Source organism: Hevea brasiliensis, chromosome 11 (assembly GCF_030052815.1).
Source record: "Hevea brasiliensis isolate MT/VB/25A 57/8 chromosome 11, ASM3005281v1, whole genome shotgun sequence".
In the NCBI taxonomy this organism is placed as follows: Eukaryota; Viridiplantae; Streptophyta; class Magnoliopsida; order Malpighiales; family Euphorbiaceae; genus Hevea; species Hevea brasiliensis.
Genome location: NC_079503.1, coordinates 9450990 through 9457775, shown reverse-complemented (window position 1 = coordinate 9457775; position 6786 = coordinate 9450990). Strand labels below are relative to the sequence as shown.

Genomic DNA, 6786 nt, shown 5'->3' with positions numbered 1-6786 from the left:
AAGACAAGGAGAAATTGGTTGAGGCCATTGGTAAATCAAGGATTTAAAGGTTTGCCCACAGGATAGCTGAGGCTCTGATACCACTGCTGGAACAAAAATAAATACAGAAGAATAAAGAATATTATTATTTAATAGAAAGAAACTCTCTATATAACTCTATTTACAATCTTAATTGATGTACTGTTTATACAACACTTATATCTAACAAAACAAAATAAAAATTCTATCTAAATCTTAACCATTAGTTAAGATTAGATAACTACTTAAAATTTGAAATGCAACAATTTAAAAATGAAGACTAAATTAAATGAAGATTAAATCAAACATGTTTGAATTTGATTCTAACAATAAGAGTATGATCAGGACTAGAGACACCAGATATGGAGATTGAGAATGTTATTAATGTTGATGTAATAGTGATCCACATGATTACCATCAGAATCCACATGAAAAACTTCCGCCTAAAAGGTAAACTGCTTATTAGTAATAGGATCACACTGATGGATGATAGAATACCTGTTGTATTGTAGATAACAAAGAGAGGATATCATCTTGGGCACTTATCAGCCATTATAAAGTGGCCTGCGCTATGTGGCACTGAGTCTGGTGTTGACACTTGTAAGTCCTCTTGCCAAACTCCTCTAAGTGGGTTAATTGCAGTGTGGAAAGCCATGGTCACTATTAGCAGTTCTTTTCATTCTGCTCAACCTTTGCTTTCTTGATCAATAAATTTATGCTCTGAAGAATACATGAATAAGTAATACACAGCTACTAATTTCAATTAGGAAGAGAATTTTAATCTTTTTTCTAACACACACACACACACACACACACACACACACACACACACACATATATATACCTCTAGTGGAAGGGATGATCAAGAAAGTCGACCTTATTACAAGGGCGAGAAGTGGTTGATCCATACCTCACTTTGTTTACCAGTTATTGCTAGTTGCAAGGCAGTGATGTAATTATCGGCTTTCAAATTCACAAAATCATCATCATTTATCCTTTCTAGCAAGAACTTCAAAGCATCCAGCTAGTGGTGTTTTACACAAAGATGCAAAATGGTCTCACCACATCTCCCCCGCAGTTGAACTGCCTCAGGTTTGGCCTGAACTAGCTCTTGCAAGACCTTAAATCTCCCTTTGATGACTACCACATGTAGAGGACTTCTACCATTCCTGTCTTCAGTGAGACAAGTTTGAGGATTTACCAACAACAAGGCTTTTAAACTTTAAGGTGCCCATTCGCTGTTGCCAAGTGAAGTGGAGTTTGTCCTTGGAAATCTACTTCTTCAACTAATTGGGGCTTTCGATTTAGGATCTCCTTGGCGAATTCCAAATGTCCAAGCATGGAAACAATGTGCAAAGGTGTCTCCGCAAAATACCTAGCAATAAATCTATCGAGAACAAGTGCATCTTCATGTATAAAGCTAAGCAAGGATGTTACACACCCTTTCACAGCTGCTTCATAGAGCTTTTTCTCCATCAACCTATTGTGCATCTTCATGAGTGCTCATCTAAAACAATAATCTCTATATATTCAAACCTTTACGACAATAACTAAGAGGAAGGATGCAGGTTTCAGGTTTCCTCTAAAATAAGGAGCTACATAATGCAAATGACAAGCATCAGAAGAAAAAGAAAAAAAAAATTCCCAGGATTTTCATAATATTCTAGTTCATATTCCTAAAACACATTGAGTAATTAGATTATCTCATCGTATTCCTTCCAACGTATTTCTCATGGCAACACTTGTCAGCAGGATCCAATAAGCTCCAACGACAAAAATGTTGAATTGTAATTGTCCATTTAGAAATAGCTAGTACGGACAACATAATAGCTAAAGCTTAAAACTTTTTCAAGAAAATAGTGAGAGGATAATTTTTAACAATTGTCCCTGAATTTTTATGGTTGTAATATTAGTCATTCAACTTAAAATGTAATATAAGACCCTCTCAACTTTGAGATTTTATACATCTAACTTTCAGTTATTGATTTTTCAGTTAGATGTTGATGTAAACAGGTTCAGCGTGGCGCTTAATTAGCATTTTTCTCTACTCTCTTATACAAAATATAAAATTATTATCTCTACACGTGAAAAATTATTTTTTCTATAGAAATGAAAAAGATTCAATTTACACATGAATTCAATTTACACATGACTTAAGAGAGGAAAGAGAAATAATGACTAAGCCAATGCTGAAATTGTTCAAGTTAACGTCTAACTGAAAATCGGTGATTGGAGGTTAGAAGGATTTTACTATGTAAAATTTAAAAATTAGGGGGGTTTTATTTTATATTTTTAAGTTGAGAGACTGTAGTGTTATAACTTCAATTAAATATAAAATTTTATAAGAAATAATTAATCAAAATAAGAAATTAATAAATTAAAAAATATTATTAATCTATCTATTATATATAAAAATAAAAAAAAACAAACGTGTTTATAATGACAGATAAATAATTTATCGCCAATAATACATAATGAACAACCATAACCTATCAAGTAATTTAAATTCGTAGCTAATACTATTTAGAGACAAAAAGATGCACGCTAATAATTTAACACTTAGTGTCTTCCAAAACTTATCACTGCTAAACTTTTAGCGATAGAAAATTTGTCATTAAATCCTTTATGATGTCAATTCTATAACATACTATATTGTCACTAATAATTTTTAGCGACGAAATATTTATCACTAAATACATGATAATTTCATTTTCTAATATTACAATAATTAGTATAAACTAAAATTTTAATATTATTTTAATAATAATTCTATTTATACTAAAAAAACTTATTATAAATGTTAATATAGTAACTCTATAATTATAATCTTATAAATATTATTAATTCGCTAAAATATTTAATTCATTTTGATAAAATTAATAAAAAATTAAACATGAAATATTAGTTTTTATTAATTTATTTTTTAATTGTTTTACATATCTATTAAATTATAATTTTAAATTTTTATTTAATTTTTTAATATATATAACTGGAAAAGAGGGAAATAATTGGAGGAGAAAAATATCATTCACATTATTATAAAATCATTTGTCACGACCCAACCTATGGGCCGGACCGGCACTAGGACCTGAGCCAGCCTAAAGCCCCCGAGGCCCATAGTAAGCCTAACTATTCCTCAAATCCATAACCAGGCCCATAATTTAGGCCCAATATGCATATAAAATAATCTAAATCAAACTGTTATAATTTCATTTCAGGCCGACTTAGCCCAGAAATTTTCAGAAAACTAAAATTAGGGGAGCCCAGCTCAACCCTGTTACCTCATTTACAAACTGTTTAAATACCATACAAATCTTCATTTATTAATCTCAAAAATTTAAATTAACACAATTTCTAACAAGGCCCACACTATTACTAACACATGCGGAGTTCTAGATTTTAAATTTAGAAAAGATAGTAAAACAATTAAATAATCGACGTTAAACCTGCGAGGAAGAAAACAGGTTGCTCTGTAAAATAACTCCTCCTGTGGCCTGGAAAAAAATATTGAACAGGAGTGAGCGTTCGACTCAGAGAGTAAAATATCAATTTTAACCATAATCTCTATAACTATCTAAAACTAATGCACCCTGTAGAGTGAAATGCAACACCAGCAATAATTTCACATCATAACATCAAAAAGGTAATTTGGAGCACTCACACACCCAATAATAGCAATCATAATATATGGGAGCTGATCCCCTATACAGCTCTCTTAAATCCAACCTGTGCCAGCGAAGAACTCAGCTCGGACTTCCACTTAATAACCAAATCGGGGTCCCAGCGAAGAACTCAAGCCGTGTCTACCCCGAAGGACCGGGTCCCAGCGAAGATCTCAAGCTGTGTCTACCCGTCCTATCCATAGTCCACACCACATCACACGCACGCTAATGCACACACACTGCTCCAAATTACCACAACAACATCCATGGCACTTTAACAATTATGAATGCAACATAAATCGTGCCTAAATTTTAACTACATAGATATATACATATAAGTGATGCATGGGCATGCTTGAACATATAATAATATCGAAATTACAATTAAAATTAATATTTTACTCACAGTACACCGATGATTATTATGGCTGCTGGATGGAGGAAAATAGCTGACATCGATCACCTAATAATTAGATTATAAATTTATTAGTACTAAGTCAAAATAAAACTCTAAAGAGGCAACAGACAGCCTAATTTATGCCGAAAATTCGGCAGAGTTTCCCCTATACCTGGGACCTACCCAACCTGCAAGAAGGCTCAAATAACACTTCTAAATTCAACTCATATCTCATCATCATTATATGGCCCCTCCTGGGCCCTCCAAACCAAGCATTACTCAAAACCTTAAAAATTATATTTTAGTCCCTATAATTGACCTTTTGTAAAAATCCACTCAAACATGCTCCAAAAATTCTAAAATTTTGTTCCGTAGTCCTTAATAATATTATAAGGCTATTACAAAATAAATTGTAATTTTCTAATCACCCATGAATATTTTATTCAAGAATTTTACTCGATTCCATAAGTTTCCAACAGCTAACATATTATTAATTCAACCCAATTCAATATTCACATATTTAAACCTCCATCCTCAAGCTTCAACCAATTATATAAAATTTAAATATCTTAATTTCAAATAATCTTATATGCCCATATGCTAAAAATCTAACTAAAATCCATCTATATTTCTCAAAAATATTCTACAATCACTCAAAAATTCAACTAACACCATAGAATATCTCCAAATAATTTTACTTTCATCATATATTTTTCTTAGAAATTTTCTCCAATTTTTCCTGTTTAAAAAACACTGTATTTATATTCCACAGACAGAGAAATAATGAAAATAGTCTTACCCGAAGTTTATCTGTGTCTCAAAAATTCCAAAAATTTATGAGGAAGCGTCTGGAAGTCGAATCATCTCCATAGCCCACCGGAGCCACCGCCGGAACCACCGCGCACAGTGGCTGGCTGCCGGTCGCCGGCGACATTTACCGGATCTGATCATACCACCATGTTCCTCTCCTCTTCTTCAGTCCATAGGTGGTCTCGGATCGTTGATCCAACGGTCGGATCGTCGTAGATCTGACGAAAAAGCTTGAAAAACCTGAAACTTCTCTCCTCCATATCTCACTCATCCGACCTCCATTTGCTGCAAAATTGGTATCAAAAGAAAGATCTCGGAACAAGCTTTCCAACGCCACCTGAATCGCCTCGATCGGACGTCGGATGAAGCCGGAATCGCGCCGAAAAGCCGTTACCCACTGTGCACTCGTTTTCTCTCTCTTCTCCCTCTCTTTGCCGCCGTTTCTGGTGGTTTTGGCCGTCTCCGGAGGGTCACCGGAGAAAGGAAGAAGAAGAAGAAGAGATGGAAGGAGAGGAGAAAAGGGAAAAATGGGGGGGGGGGGTGTTTGGGGAGGAGTCCTCCCGATTTTTGAGTCCCCTTTTTTTTTTTTTTTTTTTAAAAGGTTGGCAGTGACAGTGGAAACCCACTGTCACACCCCAAAGTCACTTTCACTTTTTTTTTTGTTACATCATTATTAAAAATTTAAACATTTAATTAAAATAATTATAAAAATAGTATTAAAAAATTAAATATTTTAAATAAAAATTTAGTGTTAACTAATTATTAAAATAAAAATTTTAAAATTTTAAATTCAATTTAAGTAGATGAACTACATTATTTGACATGTACTTATAGCCTTTTTTTTAGTTATTTATATTGATAAAAATATAGTTTTAATAATCTTAAATTTATTTTTATAAATAAAAAATTTTATTTATTTCATTTTTATTAAAAATAAAAATAAATAATTTAATATTATCAAATTATTGTTAAATATAATAAATTAAAAAAATTATTGAAAACTTTAATGAAATTATTATAATTGAATTTTAATTTTGACTAATTTAAATAAATAGAATAAAACTAATACTAATTTTACAATTTTAATAAAATGAACTTATAAAATTTTAAATAAAAGTAGAAAAATATTTCATTGGATTTTTTTCACTCAATCCATAAATATTTCATTAAAAAAAAAGAGAGAAAGTTCAAAATAATTGAATTTTTTTTTCTTTGGACATTGGGGTGCTTGTAGTGATTGCGGGGGTCGAAGGTAAGAGGTGAGTTATTTGTCAGTCAAGCATTCTTCTTATAACTAGATGCAATCTCTTAGTCCTTGCGGAATGGAAAAAAAAAATATTTCACCTTGATTGTAGTATCCTCCTTATTCATTTCCAAATTTTATCTATTTATATAAATTTTGTACTATTATTTTAACAACTAGCTTAATTGAATTACTTAATTGACAAAAAATAATTAAAATATTTACATACATTATTAATATTAGCTAATCATTTTATTTTTATATTAATTTTAACAGTTATTTTTAAATTGATAAAAATATTATTTTAATATATTATAATTATGTGATTATGCAACTTAAAAAAGGATTAATTAAAAATATATATTATTTCAATAAAAAATTATAATTATAATGATAATATGATAAAATTATATTGTTTTGATAAACATAAATTTAAAAAGATTTTGCTGTAGGATTAAATTTAAATAATTTATTTCTTATATTTAAAAGAGTTAATTAAAAATTTTTAATACATACTTTAACTTTTAAAATTTATTATACACTATAAATCGTTTAAATTTTAATCTCGATATTGCAAAAATTTTTCAATTCAGTTATTTAGATAATTTTAACAAATTTTAATAAAATATATCATGCATGGAACTATATCATTGAAT

The 6786-nt window shown here is 30.5% G+C and overlaps 1 long non-coding RNA gene across 1 annotated transcript; it reads right to left on the bottom strand.

Annotated features, from left to right (window-relative positions):
• Window positions 1-3175: 3175 nt before the first annotated feature.
• Window positions 3176-4274, bottom strand: LOC131170415 (uncharacterized). The gene is made up of 2 exons (XR_009141166.1): window positions 4087-4274; window positions 3176-3512 (listed from the first exon to the last, which is right to left on the bottom strand). It is a non-coding gene; the product is annotated as an uncharacterized LOC131170415 (long non-coding RNA).
• Between the last annotated feature and the right edge of the window lie 2512 nt (window positions 4275-6786).